The sequence below is a fragment of the Oreochromis niloticus genome, linkage group LG23, assembly GCF_001858045.2.
Source record: "Oreochromis niloticus isolate F11D_XX linkage group LG23, O_niloticus_UMD_NMBU, whole genome shotgun sequence".
Lineage (NCBI taxonomy): Eukaryota > Metazoa > Chordata > Actinopteri > Cichliformes > Cichlidae > Oreochromis > Oreochromis niloticus.
The window spans coordinates 7875392-7899503 of record NC_031986.2 but is presented as its reverse complement, the minus strand read 5'-3'; the positions used below and the strand labels follow the sequence as shown (position 1 = coordinate 7899503).

At 39.9% G+C, this 24112-nt stretch overlaps 1 long non-coding RNA gene across 1 annotated transcript; it reads left to right on the top strand.

The window, feature by feature from the left end:
• Positions 1 to 1937: 1937 nt before the first annotated feature.
• Positions 1938 to 7549, top strand: LOC112843954 (uncharacterized). The gene is made up of 3 exons (XR_003216517.1): positions 1938 to 2716; positions 2791 to 2856; positions 7226 to 7549. It is a non-coding gene; the product is annotated as an uncharacterized LOC112843954 (long non-coding RNA).
• The last annotated feature ends 16563 nt before the right edge of the window (positions 7550 to 24112 follow it).

Sequence of the window (24112 nt, the reverse complement as noted above, 5' to 3'; positions counted from 1 at the left end):
TGAAACACAGCAAGCTGACCAGTGTATATTCTGTCCTGTCTCACAGTCATTCTCACACAGTGACAGTGATGTGATCGGACAAAAAAATAATGTGTAGCCTGAAGACCTATGTATGCATAATGATGATTCACTCGTTAGCGTCATGTGACTATATTGTCATGTTTGCTTTCTGGCCTGTGGTTACACTGGAAAGGCCCTGTGATGGACTGGCGAGCTGTTCAGGGTGTGCTCTGTCAGGGCAAACGCCCGTTAGACAGTTGGTTCTGGGTTCAAATCTCCTTTCTCCTGGACTTTCTCCATGAACTCCCCTTAGTTGCAAAAAGAAGCAAGAAAATGGATACCAACCTTCTTTTGTTGCCCTCTAAGTTACCAACCCCCTGCTACAGTCATGCGTGTTATTTACTGAATGTATCCAATCCAATTTCAAGTGTAAGAATAGATAAAACTACAGAAATGAATGGGTGCTTTTTTACCTTTTTGTTATTTCAAAAAGACCTTCTACCATCAAGTGTACAGTGGCAGTGGCTTTAGAAGGTACCACTCCATCAACAAGCTGTGATAACCCCCCAAAAAGAATAATTACTTTATATTTTTAGAGTGTAGTAAACATATTCCTGATAGATTTATGAGCTAAGTTACTAATTTTGAGTCATATTTAATAAAACAGGATGCTCACAGAGTAAACTTCACACAGTGTTGTCTGTTCTTTGCTTTGGTCCAAGCCAATGCTAAAGACATCTATTGTTAAAAAACATGATAGAATGCTCAAGTCAGGCTTTCCACATGGGGGGGTCAACAAACCAACTGCCTTGTTTTGGCTCATGGTGGACTCAGAAGATAGCACATTTGCAACTGAGCAACAGACAGAGAAAAAGGATTACAGAACAAAAAGCAAAGCAGCAGCTTTCTAAGAGGGCCTGATTACCACCATAGGTGGACCAGCAAGGAGACCCCAGCTCACAACTCCACCTGAGCCTTCAGAAAGAGAGAGGGAAAAGAAAAGAAACATCCCAAGCTTGCCAGAACACCAATGGGTGACCTCACAAAGGCTGCGCCCATTTTTAGCATACAGTCTACTGGGATGCAAAATGTAGAAGCAAGCTAGGAAAGTTTTTTGCTCATGTGCCAGGAGAGCAATTTTCATTCAAGTGAGTGGCCCCTATCTTTGAGTTCAGTATATAGTTCCTATAATAAATCCATGGTTAAAATGCTAATAGGGCTATTTGTAACAAAGCTAAAAGGGTGCATTTACTCTCCCGGCTGAGTCCTTGTCGTTGCTTGTATTTGTTGATACAGTATCTCCCTCAAACACCGGAGCCTGAGTGTCTCTGACTATGCTTTTTTTTTCTTCTGTCTTGGTGTAGACTTCTTTAGATCTCCATGCATATATGAAATCAACTTGCTTCTCTCAAACACTGGAAGTGCAAATGGCAAAGCAAATGCTGCTTTTCTTCTAAATGGGGGAAATGAAAGCCATTGCTCAGGCAGGTGGAAGTTGCCACCTAGAACAAAGAGAGCATTGATTTCTAGTCATTGTTCCTGTACACAGGCCGATTTGCTGTAGAAGCACGAAGGGTGGGTGGAAGGGGAGCGTCTCCATGGGATTACATTGTTATAAAAGCAGAAATTGGCCATGTATTATAGAATTTGTGCAATTCATCTACAGCCAGCTACCTTTTACAATCTAAGCAGTGCGCACTGTGACCCAATAATGAGCTAAATTCTACATGCAGGTGTGGCATTGTTGTGGCGCAACTGATGAAATGAATTACTCAGTGAATGCAACCTTTAATGATAGTGCAATTGAGTATTTCTGAACTCTGAACTCTACTTTTTAAGACCCTGAAAATCCAAAAATAAGTGCTCTTTTCCTCCTACTCCACAGCGATGACACGACCTGTTAAAGTTTATAGTCAAAGCGCCCATAAAAGCAGCTGCACCTGAGATGTAAGCCCAGTCTGCCGAAGGGCTCCCATGTAGTCGAGTTTATAGGAGACAGGCCGTAAAGAGCCGCCATCTAAAAATGAGATACCCAGCACTTTAAAAATATTGACACCTACTCGTTAGAAAATGATCGCCAACATGAAAGCAAAGCTCAGGCTGTTCACCATCTACGCGCGCGTGCGTCTGACAGATTACAAGCTGTGGCTGCGGCCAACACTGCAGTGCAAATTAGCATTAATAACACTATTTGATTCCAAATAAAAAGAGCAAACAAATGCGAACAAGCACACCTGGCTGGACAAATTCAGTCAACAGATGGGTACACGGCAGGCCAGTAATTGTAGAGCAAAAAAAAATGCTAATGAGCATTCACGGCAGGGCGCAATCACATAAAAACAGGGGGGATTGACTCATATGCTTGGCCAGCATGGTGTCAGAGGTGACGGCGGTGCCAGGAATGGGGTGGCTGAGAGTGGGACTTGTCGCTGTTTGAGTCTTGGTGTTCCAGCTGCTGGCCGGACCCGCCGTTCTTCTCTGCCATCACTACAACTCCTGGCTAACATGTGCAGATATTGAACATTTTTACTTTGTAGCCTGTTCCTGTGGAGGGCCAGTTGTAAAACCAAATGCCACAACATGGTGTTAATCCTAGACCTGCAGTTTGGTGAAAAAAATAAATAATCTGTCCAGAATGTTATTTTTGACAGGAAGAAGACAGTGTAGTGTAGCAGAAGTAAAAGAAGAAGAAAGAAGCAGGCAGAAGTATAGAACGGTATAGAACAGTGCAATTTCAGGTACATAAAGTTAGCACAATATCCACTGTTTTATCGTTTTTTATTGTTTTAGGCATGGTAATGGTGAGGTGTAGAGATCCAACAGCAGAGTGAAATAGCCAGGGCAGAAGGAGCAGAGGTAAGCAAACATTAAGGTGCTTTTTTTTTTTAGGCAACAGCCTCAGGAGGTATACGTCTCCAAGAGCCAGAAGTGAAATATGCACTCAGCATGCTGTCCTCTGTAGCTTCAGCAAAAACACCTACCAAATGGCATATTTATCAGCTTTCATTCACCCTGACTTTCTTTTAGTCACAGTGCTTTTATTTCTTAGGTCCCTCACAGTGGTCACCTCTCAATTGGAGCCCTTTTTGGGTTACATTAATAAATGGGATACGAGATTTTAGCCAATACCATTTTTTCTTTGTCTGCTTTTTTTGTTGTTGTTGTTCTTCTGAAATGTTTCTAAGGTGGCTTTGACCTTTTTAAGTACTTGGAAATACTTATCAAATGGTAATTAAAGTGTTTGTCCATGTTTGTGCATGTGCACTGTGCGTCAGAAGCTTCTAAAGGCTCCCACTGAATTTTCTTCCATTTTCATTTTTATTAAACAAATAAGAACCCATTATAATTTTATATATAATTGATTTTTAGATATAGCCTCATATTTCAAGAAAATTTCTGATAATGATATTTCTGGTGAAAAACCTGAACATTTTATTGATGCTTGCTGGCAGCAGCATTTATAGCTGTAAGCAAATGGGAATTTTCCATCCTTCTGTTCCAGTGAGCTTCTGTCATTTACCTAAATTACACCCACCGTTTGCTCTTCCACTTACACGAAGTGCAGTTAAACAAGTGCCGCAGCAATGCGTGGTTGAGTCATTTGTTTAAATTTGGGTCGCGCATCACTACTTGCTAGCATCTTCTCCTTCGTAGCCCGGTTGTTCTTGACCGTGTGTTTTTGCCTCAAGTGGTGAATCAAGCTTGTTATTTCCATCTTTAGCACAATACTATTTTCTTGCGTATTTGGGAAAGTATTGTGTTTTTCTTAGAGGTTTGTATAGTATCTCCCTTTTTAGGGATAGTTAGTTCTTGTTTTCAGTCATGCCCGGGCTTGTCCTGTTGTAGCACCCACTGGGGACCATGAATGCATGGTGTTACTAGAGCAGTGACAGTGTGATATGATGTTATCACGTCATGTAAAAATTTATACCAGTGTTATTGCAGATGTCACAGCCTTAATTATCATTTATCTACAGGTGAGCAATGCTAGCTTTCCTGGCTTTGAGCAGACATGAAATTCTGGGCTCTGTCGCTATTAAAGCCCATATCCATCCATCCGCGACTGGTGTCTGTCACATGGTTGAGATCATACAATACTGTTCATACTCAAGTTTTGTGGATATAAATTAATTAGTTATTATGGTGAAATGAAAATGATGATATGCTTTTATAAGGTGTTGCAGGTGTATAAATGAAGAAGTTTAGCCAGCTGGTAGGTGGTTGCTAGACAACAGAATGACATCATAATATCTGATGTAGATACGAACCTTCAGGGACCTAAGATTTACCTGTGTGCTAGGTCTGAATTCCTCCTACACAATCAGTTGAGCACCCAGAGTCAAACAGAGGTTTCTTTTGTAACTGTGTGAGTTGATAAGCTAACACTATTATTTTTTCTTTAATTCTTTTTTTTCACATTCTGTTGGAAACTTTGGCTCATATTTGCAGACATTAAACACTTAACCCTTTTGTGCAGAAAGCACTTTAAGCCTTTTAAAGTATACTACATATAATTTTCAAACCTGGAAGGTTTCCTTTCCATATGGGTTACATCTGAGTACAGGCAATGTCCCCATGCACAAGTTATACAATAAGTCTTAAAAAGACAAAGATCTGAACAATACATAAGCTTCAGTTTTTATTACTGACAAGCTTTTGTGAGCAAGTTGAAAAGAAAGTCCATGACATTTTCCCTTGTTCAAAATGCCATCATGCATCACTCATTAAGCTCAGAGTTAATTTATCCACCATTAACTGTAAAATTTCAGTGTTTTATTTTCTTTCTACATATCCTGCAGTTTGTGACCATATTTGACCACATCTCCCACAAACCCACAAGATATACCAGGCTTTAGACCTAGCCCTCTTACATGACTTAATAATGTTGTGCCTTCCATCATATTTCCAGACACTGCAATCAGTGGAGACACAGTAACGTACAGGAGCTGCTTGGTTATGAAAAACCATGAAGCTCCCAGAACACAGCTCTTGTGCTGATGAGGAGGTTTGGAACGCTGCTGGTAGTGAGTCAACTTGCTGTGGTTCCTAAATGTTTCCAATTTGCAATAACACCACTTACAGATGATCATTGAAATTCTCTTAACTTGGCAATAGGAATTTCCTGAGTAGACAGAGCAATCTAAATCTGTCTTTGAGGTTTGTAAGTGTTGTTTGTTAAAGCATTCTTTGAACAAGTCCAGAGTTTGGGTTAGTACAAACCTAGTTTTCTGCCTCCAGAGGTCACTTGAAATCACTACTCTTTGAAACAGATGAAGCCAATTCCTCAAAACTGGACAATGCATCTTTGTCCTGAAGAACTGTACCAGCAAATTATCCACAAAGGCAATGCAGCCCTGAACAGACTTCGCTGTGATACTGCCTGTCCAGGCAACAGCCCTTTAAAATCTTATGAATCAGTTAGGGAAATTCAAAGTTCTCCGCAATTTGTCATGTACTAGGCCAGAAGTACTACCCCCACATAGTAATTACACATACAGAGCAAAAGGCTGTTCTCCCACTGGCATGTCCCTGCCATACAGTAATCACCATCATACCCGAGACCTCATAAGCCTGAAACTGGAATATTAAATCTCAAGAGCACATCAATAGCTACTTTAACTATCTGCTCACTAGTGGTACTTGCTCCCGCCTACAATCCCATAAAGACTCATTGTGACACCTGGTCCTGTTGTGGACACCTAATACATATGGAAATTCGGTCATTTTCCAGTATATCCAGAGTATCATCTATCCAATCCAATCCACAAGGACCCGATAGCTGCTGCAGTGCCGCCAACAACTCTGTTACAAAGCAAGGTGAAGCATTAATTTTGACAGTGTCGACTGACATAATTATGGCACTGGGTTATCCAAGAGGAAAGCCAAATTTCCTTTATTTGGCTCATGTCCTTGACTCCCTGCCTACCTTACAGCACCAGTCAGGGCCTTAGCCTTTCCTACATTTCAGCCCATGCACTTGGTATTTGTATGTTGACTGGAGTTCGCTCCTGTGTATTGATCGTAACGGCATGTTTCCTTTGCTGGCTTAGTGAATCTACATGTGGCATTCTTCAAGTTATTGAAACCCAGAAGACTGGATCATTCTTTTTCCAACTGTTGTACAGTAAATACACGCTTCGGCTCGTTCGAATCAAAGATCATCAGTTTCCCAAAAATCAGAGTTTTTTGTAAGTTGCTGTACATCAGGGTTTTTGATGAGGATGGTATGCTTTCAAAACTAGAAATGTCTGTGAATTTAAAGCTATTTCACATAGGAACGCAGCCCTGAGCTTTCCTCCAAATTACCTGACAAAGAGTGCATTTAAGAACGTCCATGGCTGATGGAACCAGATCAATATTAAAAGGCCTTGAAGCGCCATCGTACAGAGTTTGCGAGATATCAGACTGATTCAGTGTAAGAATAATAGAGGAGGATTTATATTATGTGTCCTGCCTTCTGTGCACTGTGTCCAGGTAACACAAATGCCTAAATGAAAGTGGAGTGATAATCTGCCTTGTATGCATTTGCAAATGCATACATAGCAGATTATCAGCTGCTGTGTGCTACACGCACTGAAAAAAAGAACATGTTGGATTTATTTAATTCAATAGTGGACATTGGTTGCACACAGATGTTTTGCTTTGGCAGCAACTTAAACAATTGAGTTAAATTAACACAAGTTATTAATATTCAATAAACCTGTGTGAGAGGTGGGGTAGACCCTGGACAGGTTGTCAGTCTATCACAGGGCTAACACAGAGAGGCACCCACATTCATACTTATGGGTAATTTAGAATCACCAATTAATCAAACCACGCTAACTGCATGTTTTTGGACTGTGGGAGGAAGCCAGAGAGCCCACGCAAACACGGGAAGAACATGCAAACTCCACGGAGAAAGACGAGATCCTTCTTGCTCTGAGGCAACAGTGCTAACCACTGCGCCACCAAGGTGTCAGTCCATGTAACAACCACACAATTTCACCTTTTTGCGTGTGTAAGAAAGAATTTTAGACAAAGCCCTAACCTTTGCCACAGTCACCCATCATTTCTTATTCCATTCTTAAATTGATGGGATTACTCTTCAATAGGCTCAGGCTGCTGGAAGCTTCCCATAATGCACTAAACATTTCTTCTTCACTCAGGTGTTTTCAGTCTCTTTCACTGTGCATCTAATCATTAGTTATTATTGATGTGTCTTTTGTTCTGACTTCCTCCCCTCAAGCCCCAACTGACTGGAGCCTGGTTTTTCCGGACGTTTCTTCCTGCTAAAAAGGAGTTTTTCATCCCCACAGTCACCATGTGTTTGCTCATAGGGGGTCATCTGCTTGTTGGGGTGTTCTTTGTGTTATTGTAGGGTCTTTCTCTTCCAGTATATAGCGCTGTGTATTTATATATATATTTGCTTTATAAATAAAACTGAATTGAGTTGGATAATGCTTTTTGTGATGGGGTGGAGGGTTTTTGGCTCTGTATCCATATTTTTACCTATATTGCTCTATTTGACCCTTGTATGTTGGACTTGTGTGCACACTATTAAAGGACTACAAAGGGAAATTTGCTTTATTTATGTATTTATTTATTCTTGTTATTCTTGACAGATAAAGATGAAATCAAAACATTACTCACTCATGCCAAGAATCCAAAGTTTAACCTGCTCCAGCATTAAGAAACTATTATTTTGCATCTTGTTTCATAGGTACTTCAACTAAGTTAACAAAGTAGGTGAACAAGATCTGAGTCAGTAAATTAATTAATTTATAACAGCATATGGTCATTTTAAGAACTTGCCTGCTGCCCTGAATGTCCAGCTGCTTCATTATGCCACATTAATGACAACATTCCACTCAAACTAGTTTACTAAGTACATTAAGTCCTCTTCAAAAGCTCTGTGTAAGAGATGAGTGGTTTAGAACAAAAACAACTGTAACACACATTACCAGCTGTATTTACTTAGGATTGTACTCGCACTTCTGCTGACATTTAGGAATCTTGCACAGGTGTCTTATAGAAAAAGGAAGTTAATAATCTCTCCACAAAAAAAGCGAGGTCTGTTAACGAGACGGTGGCATTATAAAAACGCTGATCACACGCACTTGTTCTCAGAGAATGTGAAGATTTGCTCCACTCAGCCTGAACGAGTTGTCTTCATGCAAATTACTGCATGTTTTTGTTTGTTTATGAAGGGTAAACTGATTGATTGGTTAATTACACTTTAGCTAATTGTTAAGTTTACAGTTAACAGATATTAAAACAGATGATTACTGGCGGATGCGAGAGCAGGACACTACATCGGCATGGAGTAAATGTCCCACAATGCAATGCAAAAACGTTAGTAACTGTTCAATTAGGAATTCAAATAGAAAAGTTTTTACTCTGTCAGACATAATAATTGTTTGGTTTTTTTTTAAAAAATCAATACTTGGCTAATCTGAAATGATCTGGTTACCATGGTAACACATCTGATGAGCGCCAGTTCTCAAGTAATGAGCAGGTGCATAGTGCAGGATATGAGATCCAACCAAGGTTTTACAATAGAATACCCAGACAGGCTGAAGTACTACTAACGTAACAGGTGTATCTGTTTGTGTTAACATCAGAGTCACCACAGAGCAGATATCTACCTTTACTGGCGCTAGCCGGCCTAAAGATAACTAAGCAGAAGAGAAAGTGTAAGTATGTGTATGTAAGAAAGCGTAAGACCATAGTGTCACTGAGCTTTCAGCTGCTGCTGGAGCTGCTCGATCTACTCCTGTTGCTTTCTGGATGGAAACAGCGAATCAGCCTGTGCACAGTCTATGTGTGAAGCCCCTGAAAGCTCATTCAATTCCTTGAATGAGCTTTCAGTAAAGAGCATAGCTCACTTACTCTTCTCTTCCTCCCAAGTATTCACATTTTGTCGCAATTTCATGAGAAACAAGGAGGGTGGGAGATAGCTGCACTGCTTCCCAGGGCGCAGATCAAATGTGCTCATCTGACCTTTTACTGCACATGGAGATTACTTACTCCATGTGCAGTAATTACATTTTGTCATCACAGTAAAAAAAAAAGGTAGTTTGATGAAAACAATGAAGAAAATGATTGGTCAATGAAATTAACACTGGTTGTGCTGATAGCTTTTGTTATTGTGAAATGTTTAAGGATGCACAAATTAAGCACAAGTGAGACCTCACTAGATTGTGTGGTTGTGCAAGTGAAATCTCTGTGGATATGACATATTTGGCATGAATAACTGGAATGATACTGTAGCTATGCAGTAGCCACAGAATGTGTTTGTGCATTCAGAAGGAGTGGATAGTACGTCATGACCTCAGATGATGCGAGGAAAAGGCAAATCAGCTCAGCAGAGCTGGTTTCAGGTTGGATTGGCACTGTTATGGCAGGGTGATAATACAGCTGGATCTGAATCACTCACCCTGTTTGAGGATGCTGGTGCTCTCTGTGTTAATTAGGCCTCTCTCTGCTACTCCTCGTGTGAGCTGCATTCGGCAGCAAGGTCTGTAAATCTGAAAACAACCCTCTGTCTCCTCCTGTCATCCTCGCACGTCATTCTTTCAATTGCTCTTTTCTTCTCCACATTTCACCAGGTTGCTTTATTACATAAGTTCCTTACTACGGTTATTCAAATCGCATGGGATATTTCTGCTTTTGTCTGAGGGAGTACGCAGAAATTTTAACTCGGCTAATTTGAAAAAAAAAAAAAATAGATAAACACCTCAGCTCTCCATGTTTTGACTGAGTGTCTGTGACAACCAGATATCAAGCTAGCAGTTGTAAATGGCAAAATAAATTGGCACTTATGTAGCGCTTTTCTGCTCTAACTAAACACTCAAAGTGCTTTTTACTGCAAGGCACATTCACCTATTCACACACATAAAACACTTCATTCTATCCCTCTGAGTGTTTGTGAAGTATGACGTATGCATTCACGCTCCAGTGAATGAGTCAGGAGCAATTTTGGGTTCAATATGTTATCCTGGGGCACTTCAGCTTTTGGGCTGAAGGAGCAGGGGATCAAACCTCCAACTTTCTGATTGGTAGATGACTCGCTCTCAAGTTTCTGCCAACTTAAATCAAAAAGGTTTGCTGAAAGTGCTTAATGCACAGTATATTAAAAGTAAGTGGTAATGAGTAGCTACAATTAATACATAATTGTTTCAAAAGCAAGCTAATGCATATATTGTTTTATATGTTTGCATTGATAAGTGTAGCTAGTAAGTTAAGCCACAAGCTAGTTTAATAATTAGAGCTAAATGTGTTAAAGAAATGGCTGGAAAAAGCTAAAAAACCATAGACAAGCCTCTACAACTCATAAATGGACCAACTGATAAAAAAAACAATTGTAAGGAAACATTATGGTCCTTTCTTGGTGTGATTTAAAAATATTAAGTGTGTCTACACTCTGGAGTTTTGGCTGAAGCCATAATGTGGGTAATTTTTGCATATCTACTGTGGAGATAAAACAGGGTTTTTAACCATTTCACACATAGTGGTCACTACAGTGGACAGCTTTTCAAAGGCTGTTTTCTTGTATTTGTGTCAGTGTTGATGGTATACTTGCACATAAACCACTACACTGATGGTTCACTCCATACCCTGCCACCTACTATTCGTTTAATGTTAGTATAGATATATGATGTGTTTCATTGTAATTATTGTTATTCAACCTTTCATGCATGAATTGATGACTGAAGGATTCACATTTTAGGAGGAAATGTGACCACTGATCACATATCCTGTTGTTTTTTGGTTCCCATGACGTTTAATGTTTTCCTTGTTAGATTCCAGTTTGTGCTCGCTGAGCCGATACTTTGGTTAGGATCTATCTCTGTGTTCTCTGTGTTCTGACAGTTAATACATATTCTGCCAATTCATGATCTCTGTTTACTCCAGAACAATATTCTAATCTGCTCTAGCTTTTAGTTCTTTCCAGTATCTCAGATAGCTGTCTTTGCTTTGTATTATAATTTGGTGTACTCTGATCGGTAACTGGAACACAGTATTGTGAGAATCGTTGGTATGTTTGAGAGAAGCCAGTTAGTCTCGTCACCAATTGACATAGGAGACTCTTTTCTGGGTTCACATCTTGGGTTTGAAGTGCTTTGGGATGGAGGCTGTCTTGACACTGGAATTAAGTTGATTAAAAATTTGAATTATGTCTTAAATCTTAATTACCAACGGGTATTTGCCTAATCTCACCACAGTCTCAAAAGCAGAGAGACAGGCAGTTACTCTAGGACAGTAACCCATCAGCAGGACCAGTATTTTCTACGTTGTGCAAGGAGGAACAGGATGAGCACTGCTAGAACCCTACAAAATGACCTCCAGCAGGCCACTGGTGTGAATGTCTCTGACAAAACAATCATAAACAGACTTCATGAGGGCGGCCTGAGGGCCCGACATCCTCAAATTGGCCCTGTGCTTACTACCTGGCACCGGGGTGCCCAGTTGTCATTTTCCATAGAACACCAGAATTGGCAGGTCCACTACTGGGACCCTGTGCTTTTCACAGATGAGAGCAGGTTCACCCTGAGCACATGTGACAGATGTGAAAGGGTCTGAGAAGCTGTAGAGAACGTTGTGCTGCCTGTAACATCATCCAGCATGACCGGTTTGGTGGTGGCACATCCATGGAGGGATGTACAGACCTCTACAGTCTATGCAACAGCACCCTGAGTGCTATTAAGCATCCTTGAGCTCACTGTCAGACCTGCGTTGGTGCAGTCAGTCCTGAGTTCCTCCTGGTTATTAATCCATATCTCATGTAGGCAGTTCCTGGAGGATGAATTTATAGCTGGTCCCCACATTCGCCTGACCTAAATCCAATAGAACACCTTCAGGGACAGATGTTTCAGTCCATCCAAGACCGCCAGGTTGCACTTCAGACTAATCAGGAGGTGATGTCTTGGACCAGATCTGGGTGGAGATACCCCAGGAAACCATCCGCTGTCTCATTAGGAGCATGCATACAAGTATACGTGGGCTGTCTTTCATTTTAGCCCTCCTAGGATTAATAATTTTCATTTCCACCAAATGATGTGGCATCCTTTGATCCCTAACACAGCACCTAGTCCATATCAGCTTAGATATCCTGCATGTTTTTTTTTTTCTCAGTGAAATCTGTATAAAAATATGAAATGGAGTATAGACACCGTGTAAGTCAATGCATCCATGGTGCCTTCGAACTTCCTGCTTCTTGAAAAGTTGTTTCTTCTTCCACACAAGTGACATTTTAAAATTTTTGAAATTCAATAAAAAATTGCCAAAACACAGTGAATAGTCTATTATAAAAAAATAAAATAAAATAAAAAATAAAGGCCACTGAGGAACTGTTGGTGCAACACAGGCAAACACATCAGTAAGTTCATAAATTAATAATAGATAGGTTTCTGCATTTTCTTATTTTGGATCTCTAATTGAACATGAAAAGTACAAGTGATAGAGATTTACTCCAGCTCATCTGACAGCAATTCAACTGGAAACCTCTTCTATATCTACCGCTTTGCTGTTCTGACACTTAAGATTGTGTTTCTGCAGCTGTTTGAAGTTGTAAAGCTGTCAGTCCTCGCTGCACTCCGGCTTTGTCTCTTCTCAGCGACTCGCAGGTGAGGTGCTATTGATAATGTGGGAGCCCTTCCACTTTTATTTACATCTCCCCTTCCTGCTGTGATTCAAGAGATTAAATGGAGGAAATCCATACGAGATCATAGCTTTCACTTGGATTTACGCTCGTCGGTGTTCTCCAGCAAACGCACAAACGCTCCCTTCAGGATGCTCCGAAGATTTAACACCTTGGTTTTCGTTTGCTGCCTTCTTGCTTGGGACTTACCTTGAAAAAAGAGATTGTCTTCCTCTTGGTTGAATAAATGGCTTAACTGACTTCTAACGCGTTCGCTTTCGCACCCTTTCATTTTGCTGTCTCTATCCTGCTCTGCCATACTTTCTCTCTGTCAGCAGAAAGTGATGTGGATCTCAAATTGCAGAGCAATGACAATCTCGTTGCACTTTGGTCAGACCCGCATTTATTAGAATATCAGGAGAGCAAAATCCTTACGTAGAGGCTGGACACTTACCATGGACCTTCTGTACTTCCACTCCACCTACGCATTGAGGACAAGCACATACACATTCCTGTTAAACACATGCTAACAGATTGCTCGTAAATACGAACACGAGAGAGAGAGAGAGACAAAACAAATTAGAAGAATATGAATCGATAATAATAAAGATTCAGCTCTCTGTTCAGGCAGACCCAGCCAAGACCTCTGACTGGCTGCCTTTGAATTATAGATGTCTGAGTGACAGATGAATGGGAGGGAGGAGATTAATGTCTGTCGCTAATCGTGTGCGTGACACATGCACACACCGTCATGCATAAATATGATTCCCAAGAACCGAAACGGAGCAGCCAGACCTCGGCACCGTGGTCGCCAAAGTCCACACACACATAGACTTACACACACACACAACACAACACAACCACACAAGGGTGCAGAGGCAACCACACATACTAGTGTCAACAGCAGGTTGCGGCGACTTCTTGAACCACACGAGGTATTCACTGTTGTGGTGGAGAATAATGATTGACTGGCTGGAGCCTGATCTGCGTCAGACGGAGTAGGAGACTCTGAACTGTGCTGCAGGCAATTACTTTGTTTTAGAGGAAAAGATGGAGGGGGGGGAGGGAAAGAGAGAAATGGAGTGCAGGGGGGGAGAGACAGAAAAAGAATGGGGAGGGATCTGGCAGGCTGCTATGAGTTAACAGTGGCACCTGGTGGTCAACTGCATAACTGTTTATGGAATATGACTCAAGAAAATGGAAGGAGGTAGTGTTTTTGTGTCTTATTCTTACCCCTGACTGGCCTGACTCGTGTCACCCCCTTTTGTTTTGTTCCTCCTATTCGGTATTCTTTGATTAGCAGCAAAGTTAATGACCCAGATGTTCTGTATATGCCTACATGCAGTTCTTTCTACCCTTGAGGACTTTTATTGATTTTTTATTGATTTTTAACCTCTATTCCAATAGCCTTAAAGGTGCTACTTAGACATGCTTGATTGATCAGTATTGCACTCCTGAATTAATTACATCTGACATCTTACTAATTGTACACTTTCAAATTTAGACAACTGACTCTTGCTTCTATGTCCAAATTGCTTATAAGCTCAGCTGGACTGCAGAAAATAGGATGTTGCTGCTAACGTCTTTGACTCTTCTGCCAGCTAAAGCTGTTTAGCTGACTCTGCATCGAAAAGCATGTAACAGAAGGACCATAATGCACAAAATGCATGAATAACACTTCATACAAAAGGTAACATCTTCTATTTTCTTGCTTGCTTTCCTGCTCAAGTTAATAAAACACAAGTTAAGCCTGTCCCAGGTAATCAATAACCTGGTAGATGTTCAAACTGATGACATAAATGTTTTTAGAAGTCATGACTTACAAGTACATCTTGTAAACCATCCGCAGCACCAGTGAGTTGTCAAACCCTATCCACTGTGGAAATAAAGATACTCAATATGGGGCATTATAAGGAACACAACCCCTTATTTTGATCCCAAGGAGCTGTAAAGTAAGTCACTACATTTTGCCTTAATGAAGACACAAATAGACTCAAGTGGCAATACCATCTATGCTTATAACTATAGTAACTAGCAAGCAAAGACTTATAAATCATGTGTCAAGCGCCCTGTCATTACTAACAACGAAATTCTGCATGAAGCTGTTATGCTAGCTGTTGACAGCAAATTAATAACGCCAAACTTAGGCTAAAATCACAATCTTTCTCTTTGTTTCTACATGTCTTGCAAAAGTTAATGTGGCAACATGATGGCTAAGAAGATTTTTTTAAGTGATAAGGAGTACAAATTTCTTTTAATCCATCATGTCATCACTGAACCATTTTGAGGCAGAAATGTATTTTAGCCACATGCTAAACAAGCAGTTTTCTTCTTCTTCTTCTTCTAGTTTTGAAAAAGCTCAATATGTTACCTTTCAGATCAAGTCACTCATGTGCAAAGTTTGTATCTAGGTATGTCAAATTGGTAAAGGAAAAAAACATCAGAATATTTTAATTATGTTAATTCTTAACCCTGTTAAGCCACGACTCATTTATGCTTGTTACTCATCTCTGTGATAAAGACAGGACTTTATGGATGGTCAGACATGATAGGACGTTTTTGTGGAAACTGTCAGAATACACAGTGCCATGCATTAGAGAATGAATCGGCTTTCTACTCTGTGGCTTCATCAGTGATGAGTTTTGAAGCTTATTATGAAGATAAAGTCTTAATTAATGACCCATCAACTTTCACTTCTCAGTGAATCCCTGTGCTACACTTTTCCTCACAAATCTCATCATTCAGTGCCTCATGTATCCTGCTTTGTATGAATAACAGACGATGAACGAGGACAGAATAACAAGACATTAGGAGTTGTTTGAAGGTATTATTTGAATAAAAATGGTTTTTTAAGAGTTTAAGACCTTCTAAAAAGAGATAGAATGTAACAGAGCAGTGATTGAGTCTAGCATGTAATCTGTCCAACAGGAGGTCAGTAGTAACTCATGTTACTACTGACTTATTTTCGTAACTGAAAAGTTGACACAAAGTTACAGATTGTGGATTTTTAAAAGAGCTCATAAACATTAGATTAGCTGTCTTCTAAGACAGCGATATAAAAATAATATTGTACATGTTAGGATGGTCTAGGTCTTTTGGGCATATGTGTTATTAATTTTTATGGATAATGAAATTGAGATGTAGTGATTTGGGGATTATTAAACTTTTTTTATCTTGGTTACTTACTTATGCTAGGTTTAAATATAGCTTTATGTATGTCTATATAAGTTTTCAGTAATCCATATCATAGTTCTATCCTATCCTATTCTATCATATCCTAATGCTACAGTCAGATGTACAGGGAAACATCAACGAGACCCAAATTATTGCGACTGTGTGCAAAGATCTTGTGCACACAGATCTTGTTGCCTTTGAAATGGTTGCTTCAAAGATGGGGATCAGGTCTGTGACCACTCACAGTCAATTGCCATCTTCAAAATGACTTTGGTGTATCAAAACGGCGATAAGCTGGTAATGAGGGGGATTCAGTCTGCTACCAGTTTGAGTCAAGTTGGCAATTGCACGCAATCTGATTGCGATAGATCACAGCTGAAAATCACAAATCTGTTGCCTACACATACACAGAAATTCACACTTAATACTTATATTCAGAGTCCAGGAAGAACCTTCAGAAACTTCTCATCAAATAATAAAATAGTTGCAGCTGGACAGTGGTTAACCTACATAATGACACAGGCGATCCACAACCTTCCTTTTATATAGGAATACAACCAGTTGAGTCAAGACCCTGACTGCAAAGAGATAGGTTTCCACCAGGTGATCTGTGCAGTTTCCTTGCAATCAAAAGTTGTCACCAAAGCTACTTATATCAGTCTTTTACAACCAAAAAAATAATTGCAGTCTCTGAGCAAACACCGATTTTTGCTAGTCTCAGGAGAGTTGCCATCCTGTTTTCAGCATAGTGTGAAGTTGAAGTTAAACTGACTTCTTTTCATGTAGTCCAGTTGCCTCCATTTCATGTGCCTAAAACTAGCTTTATTTAGCTGCCTAATTAAAACGAAGCTCAAAGAAAAGTTCATCAGGAAAACGTGAAAAAAGTAAAATGGTAAAAGCACTGTTGAAAACTGTGTTCTTTTTGCTCTACTCTGTATTTTTCAACTCCAGTGGATTTTCTAGCAAAATGTTTTGTGTCCCTTTCAGCTGAACTTTGCTTTTATTGAGACACCACCTTCTCCACCTCTGCCAAGCATGAAAATGTTTTGAGATATTTTCCCATCTGGTGCTACCACTCTTTTATGTTCAATGTGAAAATGCCACAGATAAACTGTTGGGTAGAAATCCACCTTCAGGCATTTGAAATGCCATCACATTTTTGTAACAAGGTGCAGAACTGTAAGTGCTTTCAAATGTGTAAATGTTAATTGCTGAAACGCAGGAACAATATTAATGGGTTGTGTTGTGTAAAAGCCAATAAACAAAAGAGGAAGACGTGAGGAGAAATTGTTATACCATGTTTTTTTTTGCCCCTATTCCTCAAAGGACTGCTGTAGCTGACAGATACTGAGTTAAAAGCTGCCTTGTGATTGAAGAATGGTGCAATATGTTGAAAATTTGTCACCAAAGTATTAGCCCCTTTAGGTTATATTAGCCTCCAAACTTTTTATTTCGTACATGTCTTTGCACATATTTCAAGTTGCTATGAGCTACACTTCCAAAAACTTGTTAGCTATAGCTCAAAAAAATTATCCCTGGAGTCTAGCACGTGATAAGACAGACTATGGTTTTAAGATTTTAAGACAAAAAACAAGATACATTTTCTTCAGCACATTAATTTAAGTTTGATTTTGAAAATTCTTTCAGCCATTAATGAACTTCCTTTAGATTTCATCCCATATACAGCATCAAATCTTGCTTCTTTTTCCTCTAACCACAACAAGATTTGATAAAACTGTATGTTCTCTATCTGCTACAGCTGACTTTCATTTCTGAGACGTGCCCAGTACAAGTGCAGTTTTGTGCTAGTGGCCATTCACTGGCTCCACTGTGACTGTCAGGGGTTAAATGCCGTGTTAAAGGGTATGCTTTTTTTACCCCAAGTTTTTCAGCCTGAGGATTTGAAGTTGCAGTTCACCATTCACAAACCTGTGTCTGTGTCCAAGCTTTTCAGCAATTCGAAACAGTCGTGCCTGAAGCTTTTTGTCCGACATTTACCGGCCTCACAACTGGACATGCCACTTTCGAGACAAATATCCCGAGAACGTATTCAATTACAAAATCACCTTGGTTTGGTTGCCAGGCAACATTAGTGCAAGAACTGCTGCATGAGTTTTCTTTCAGCCTCTCTGGTGATTTGTCTTGTGTTGTTTATGTACATTAGTCTGAAAGAAATGGAAAGGGGGCAGGAGGTGTGGTGGTAGTGGGGGGGAGGGTGTTGGAATGGTACAAGCTCAGTGATACAGACACAAACGCAACTCCTCTGTAGTGCATGCAACCACCCACATAACAAAACAGGCCCACTCTGACATGAAATTTCCAAATTGTGTCTGTGCTTTTTAATTGTGGTGTCCTTGGTTTCCCTGTTGAGCACTTTGTGATGTTCCTCATGAATAAATTCCACATTGTTTCTCTTGCACATGCAGACTTAGTATATATGATGATTTGTTTTCCACGGGAGTCTGCATTATAGCATTGATCTGTGGTCCAGCTCCAAGGATGTGTGTGCATGTGTGTGTTCAGAAAGGGTTTAAAACAATCATTAGTCGTGATATTTTAAATCTATGTAGCACTCCACAGGTTTCACTCGAAAGGTAAGTCGACCACCTGCTTGTCTAAAGACCAACAACTGCTTTTTTAAAACAACTCTTTAACTCTGTAACCTAATGTTACTGTTAATATTCCTTACAGACAAGAAATTATAAAGAAATCAAAAAACAGGCATTCAGGCAAGTGTTACGACCTAATATTGACTTAATTAACTGTTCAACTAGTATCTGTTAGCTAATTTAGCTTTTTAAACTACATTTCCTGTAAAACACAGAGACAAAACAGATAAAACACATAAATGTGGTTTTAAAAAAAACCTAAGTAAACACTTAAATTGGATTCAATGCTGACTGACTGGTATCCATTAGATTATGTATCTGGTAAACCACTTTAACAGTTTAAAATTGTATTATAAAAGGTCCAGTTGAAAAAGAAAGTCAGGCAAATTTTATAACTTGATCCCAATTTAACACTGATTTTATAATCTGCTTGCTTATGTATCTTATGTGCCTGCTCATCTTGTGCATATTAAAAAGTTATATAAAAACAGCTTTTAAAAAAAACTATTGGGAAGAAAAACAAGAATAAAGAACATGGCAAATGTTTAAATCTAATATCAACTTAAAGACACATTTCACTGATATCTTTGTGTTCACCTTTGTGCCATTTACACCATTTTCTTTTTTAAAAAAAAAAACCACGGGAAATCTCGATGGAATAAATGGTAAATAGTATGACTTTATACTAATTTAATAACCTGTTCTCCTGGTGTCCCTTAACTAATGTATCACTGATCTGTGGTCCAGATCAATGAATAAATGAAACAAATAAAGAACTTGGCAAAGGTTGCAACTTAATAGCAACTTTGTAACCATTTTAGCTGCTATCTGTTAGCTGATGTATCATTTGAGCCTACTGGTTTTTCTGTTTTCACTTATATAAAAACAGCTTGAAAAATTTAAAGACTTCTGTCCTCATTTTCATTTTTACACCTATAAAAACCAAATACAAATAGTTCTTTAATTATGACTCCATAAGGACTTTGAAACCTGTTCAGCTTACAGTCATTAGTTACTGTGGCTTCACATGTTGCTTTCTCTACTTGCTGGTGTGACATAAGCTCCCCACTGTTGCTCTCTCTCTCTAGTGTGTCTCCTGTCTTCTTGTGTGTGCAGAGCACTGTTTAGTTACCGATCAGCATCACTGCAAGTGGAGGCATGTATCTAATCCTATATGTGTGTAAGTGTGTATAAACCAGCTTCAGGTAAACTTTTGGCTCTGTGTGTATGTGTTCATGTGAGTGATCCAGAGAGGCACACTCTGTCATCCTCATCTTAATCTGTCACAGCGGTATAGCTGAAAAACACACATACAAATGTCCATCCAAAGGTTAACACGCCACGCCATGTATGTTTAGCTCCGAGTGGCAGAGTCGTGTGATGTATGTGCTGTGCCGTGTTCCAGACTCTATCATGGGGGTTTTGTTGTACTTGAAGTGGTAAACAAGTGAACTACTGTTATCCGAGACACACGGGAATTTGTCATCCTTTGTGCAGACTCGAATAACTTTATTTGCCCAGAAGAAATAAATGGGCCCGGGTTTGTCTCGAGGACACTGATGCAGCAACATTTTGACAAATAAGATTACAGTGACAGTTTGGGCCGTTACACATGGCAGCAAGCTGCATATGGTCCTGCGCCCACTGTTTTTTGACAGCACGGATGTATTTCATTGGTCTCTAGCCCTTTTGGAACTTTTCCTTCCTCTCTAGCTCTTGCAAGATTTGTTTGTATTTGAGTGATTCGTATTTGTTTGTGTCTTTAACGATACTACTTTTTAAAAATTATTATATAACAGTTAAATCTGGGCATGGATTTGTTAAAATCTGAAGTTGAAAGTTAAGACACCTACCTTGGTATGTCTCTGAGGGCATTAAAAGATCTACTAAATCATTGTTTTGCTTTTTGAAAAGTGATATCTAGGCACACTAGTTTGTCCCTATTGGAAAGGCTAGCTGTTCCCTCCACTTAGTCTTTGTGATGGATTATTTTGCTGTATAACCAAAAGAATGACAAGTGGGAGTGATAATGGGCCTTTCCAATTCTGTGTCATAAACGTTACAAGAACCTTCCAGGTCAGAGAAATCTTGTTTTGAAGGGGGGGAAAAAGAAACTCTTTATGCCAAAAGGCATGATAGCATTTATGAACTTGTCTGTAGAAACTGTGGAGCATAAGGTCAGATACATTATACAGAACAAACCTCACTGACAGATGAGCATACAGTTCAATTAGAGAAAGGTTATAGCCAAGCCAAACATTCCCTAACAGTATAATTATTAGAAAAGAGGACAAATGTCAAAGACCTCATTAAGCCCCTTTGGTGCCAGTGTGTCCAGTGTATAAATCCAAATAGCCTCCGCTCTGAGCAAAAAGGCAGTGATGTCACCCCCTCTGTTGCAGAACTTAACCTTTTCACTGCCATATAGTCTGACTGAGGTCAACAAGTGTGAAGTACTTTTCCACAGACTCAGCGAAAGGAGACTGGGCATTACATAGAGTGCAAGAAAGCTGCGGCTGTACATCTGCTCTCGTTGAAGTGAGCTCAGCAGTTTGCTTCCAAACCTTTGATCTTCAGCCCAAACATCAGTCACAGTTCTGCTACGGGAGCTAAATCTGCCCAAGTCTTCTTTCACCCAGAATTCTTTGAAGACCTGTTCATCCAAACCACAGACAGAAGCAATCAGCGACTGATTTTTTCAACCTTCAACTCAGACCCTAGCAGGAAACAGTGAAATCCTAACCCTAACCCCTTCCACTCTCACAATTTTGTCATTTATGTATGCAGGTAGAAAGAACAGGTAGAGACCAGATCAAAATAATAACTAATTTTTGGTGACATTACTAGGTGAGCAATTCATAGAATTGCATTATTATTATTTACTATGGATCCGTGGTGTAGTGATTAACACTTGTCTTACAGGTAAATATTCCTTGTTTGAAACCAGGAGGAGACATAAACCCAGCCTTGGGGGGTCATAAGCTACTGTACTTCTAGTGCCTGTCCCAGTCCTGGATAAATTGACAGTTGCGTCAGTATGGGTCTCTTGTGTAAAATCTGTGCCGAATCAAACGTGTAAATCCATCTTCTTTGGAGAGTATCTATGCTAAAATTCTGTTTTATTTATATAGTGCCAAATTACAGCAACAGTCGCCTCAAGGCGCTTTATATTTTAAGGTCATTATATATTTTAAAAACCTTATAATAATATTGAGAAAATCTCAACAATCAAATGATTCCCTATAAGCAAAACCTTGGCAACAGTGGGAAGGAAGAACTCACTTTTAACAGGAAGAAACCTCCAGCAAAACCAGGCGCAGGGAGGGGCGGCCATCTGCCACAACCATTTGGGTGTAAGCTTAATAGTAACTAATGGTTAAATGCAGAGTGGTGTATAAATACATTGGAGGTCAATAAAAAACAAACACTCATCATGGTAAGGGGGCCAGCAGCCTAGGCCTATTTAACCGATTTGGGGTCACCCGATCCAGCCCTAATTGTGCTTTAAAAGTTTTAAGTGTAATCCTAAAGTCAAGAGAGAGTTTGTCTCAAACTGGGAGCTGGCTCCACAGAAGAGGGGCCTGAAAGCTGAAGACTCTGCCTCCCATTCTACTTTTACATATCCTAGGAACCTCAAGTAAACCAACAGTCTAAGAGCGAAGTGCTCTATTGGGATGATGTGAGGAAAAAGTTCCAGATTACCACAGATGATGTTCTCTGAAAAGTAAACTACAAATTTTGCATAAAAAAAAATTGCTGCTTCCCCTTAATTAGCCAGTTGACTGGTGTTATGTCTAACTAAAGTATTCTTTCTTTTTCATTGAATTTCCACCTACTTGGCACACCCAAATAGAACTCTTATGACAGAAGAAGTCTGAAGCCAAATCATCCGCATATCAGATCAAGGTTGTATCTTGCTGTTTCTGGAAATACTCTTGCGGCTATAACACAACCTAATCATTAGTGGGTTGCTAATTGTTGGTTAGCTCCTAACATTTACCAGATACTTTTTTAGTCCTTTTTCTGTTTCTGTATTTGCAGTCGAGTGAAAAACTATAAATGCTCCTCCATACTGGGTGGTGCAGCCACCTTCAGTCCCCCTTCTTGCTTTTGTTGTGCACTCTCTTTCAGACCCACCTTTGCTGCTGGTTCCATGCTTACACCTATTCTGTTTTCTTTACTGGCCTTGCATTATTCCTCCAGAGTAGCCTCATCTTCAATAATCACCTCCAGTTCATTGCCCAGGGAGGTTCTGTCATGCTGGGTTTTCTTACCTTTCATAGAGGTTGCTCCTTCTCTGCCAGCCTCCTCGTCACCCTTTAAAGTCATACCTCTGTTACGAAACAACCTCCAAAGGAGTTCAGCTTTAGCTGCCTCCTGCCTCCTGTTTATAATCTGGAGTGGTCCTCCATTACTGTCACCCACGTGCACAGTGGCTGTTCCTCATCTTGCCATTGTTAAAGCTGACATGGTCCACTTCAGGGACCTCTTTACCCTCTGTGTTCCTGTGCAGCTGGTGCAGCCCTATCAGGCAGATGTGACTTAATGCCAACTATTTCCCAGCAGCATCTTGTGACATCCAATGGTAGGTTTCTTGCTTCCCCAACAACATATCCTGCTGAGCAGGAATTCAGCAACTGCAAAAAGACTGGGACTTGATGGTGTATGGCAAAAAGTAGCTTTCTGTGAAACCTGCAGTGATGAAAGACATTTAGCTTTTTCTCCTTTGAATTTAAGATTAATGCTACCTTTTTCCAGGTATCCTCAGATTTTTTCTTTGGTTGGCTTCTCTGATTTAAAACAAAAAACAATTTAACTGCCTCCTATTGCAGTTTCATAAGCCACTGAACTGTGCCTCCCCGTCTCACTGCGTCTGTACTTGGATCCTTCTTCTAGCGCTTGTCATGCAAACACCGATTATAAATACAAAGATAGAACACCTACCATTAGCTTTACACTCCACTACCACCATAGCAGGGTATTAAAAACCACATGTTCACCATGAGAAAACCAGCTTTTTTCTGTTTCTTGTCCATTACATACTTTTGTTGTGACAATCCCTCCTTTGACCCTTAATTGCAGTGTTCTTTTGTAAGTGCAGCAGCTCTGTGGGTTATTGCTTCTATGTGAATCACTGTTTGATTCTCTATATAGGATTTTCAGTAGGTTAGAAAACTTGCAAATGGTTAAGTAATGGTTGCAAATTGCCATTTGTCAAGTTAACTGCCTGTGCCATAGTTCAAAGAGAATCTGTTCTCTGTAAGAGTTGTGCCAAGTTAAGCAGTATGTGCTAAAAATAAGTAGTAAGTGCTGATCAGGACTTCACCGAGGTGAAGAAACTGCATGCTCAGTGGACAAGCGGACAATCATCTCTGGTCGAGTTCTTGAATGACACCCATTTGTCAGCCAGCTTGCTGAAGAATTGCATTTTAACTGGTTTTATAAGCTAAGGCACATGTTCATCGATGAATTATAGTGTTGCTCTTTGGTTCCTGACACTGAATTACACCATCTCCAGCACAACATACCTTGCTGCTCAGTATTATCGTTGGCTGTGTTACGTTGTAGAAAAAACACGAATTTTCTTGCTGCTGATATAATATTTGTCTGTCCTCTACTTCTGTGGATGTGTCCTTAAACATCTCAGTGAATAAAAGGAGCCTTTCTTAGCTTGCTTGCAAAAATATATGCTAAAAATATACTGCTATGT